Source organism: Triticum dicoccoides, chromosome 7B, assembly GCF_002162155.2.
Source record: "Triticum dicoccoides isolate Atlit2015 ecotype Zavitan chromosome 7B, WEW_v2.0, whole genome shotgun sequence".
In the NCBI taxonomy this organism is placed as follows: domain Eukaryota; kingdom Viridiplantae; phylum Streptophyta; class Magnoliopsida; order Poales; family Poaceae; genus Triticum; species Triticum dicoccoides.
In genome coordinates, this window is record NC_041393.1 from 486180972 (window position 1) to 486182186 (window position 1215).

Below are 1215 nucleotides of genomic sequence, written 5' to 3' on the forward strand. Positions count from 1 at the left end.
ATGCAAGGAAGTGTGTCCGGGCAAAAAAAACGATTCGCCCCCCTGACTGCTGGGACCCACCAGCTACATCTCCACACGCAAGGAAGTGCGTCCGGGCAAAAAAACGATTCGCCCCCTGACTGCTGGGACCCACCAGCTACATCTTCGCACACAAGGAAGTGCGTCCGGGCAAAAAAAACGATTCGCCCCCTGACTACTGGGACCCACCAGCTACATTTTCACATGCAAGGAAGTGCTTGACAGTCGGGACCCACCTGGTCGAAGCGTACTAGCGTTGTCATTCTGGTCGCAAACGTGTACGTACATATATACTGGTCGATGTAGAGGCGCGCACGTGTCATAGTAGAGGTGCACACGTAGCATGTACACGTACGTACAGCGGCCAGGGTGCAAGAAAGAAAATACGGCCACGTACGTACATACGGGAAGGGTCTTGAACGCCTACTCGCGCATACGTACGGCCAGGGCTCGTGTACATGGCTGGGTCGGAATGGAGAAACAGCGTCGTCATCGTGTTCATGGGGAGGCAACGGAATGAGTCGTGTTCATGGGGAGGCAACGGAATGCGTCATGTTCATCGGGAGGCAACAGAACGCGTGGGAACCAACCGGCTGGGTCGGAACGGAATGTGTGGTCGTGTTCATCAGGAGGGCTTGGATGGAACAGGTGATGGAAACGAGGCCTAGCGTACCGCACAACGGAGGAAACGGCCTTGTGTTCGACCGGCCACGTTCGAAATGGGATCCTGTTGATTGGGAGGGGTGTGGCGTATCGCAAAACGGAGGAAACGGACCTCCTACGGGCGAAAAAGGGGGTCCTATTGATCGAGAGGGGTGTGGCGTACCGCAAAATGGACGAAATGGACTTGTGTTGGAGCACTACGGTCGAAACGGGGGTCCTGTTCATCGGGAGGGGTGTGGCATACCGCAAAACGGACGAAACGAACTTGTGTTGGAGCGCTACGGTCAAAACGGGGGTCCTGTTTATTGGGAGGGGTGTGGCGTACCGCAAAACGGGACTCCACGTGATACTTTTCATCTCCACCGTCGACCTCCTCCAGCCTCCATGGGCTCCTGTTCATCCAGCCTCCACCACGCGCTACTCCACCGGCTACTGTTCAACCACCCCTCCACAGGCACCCCTCCACCGTCTACTGCTCATCCAGCCCTCCACATCACGGGGTCCTATTCATCCAGAGGCAACACCACCGCTCAC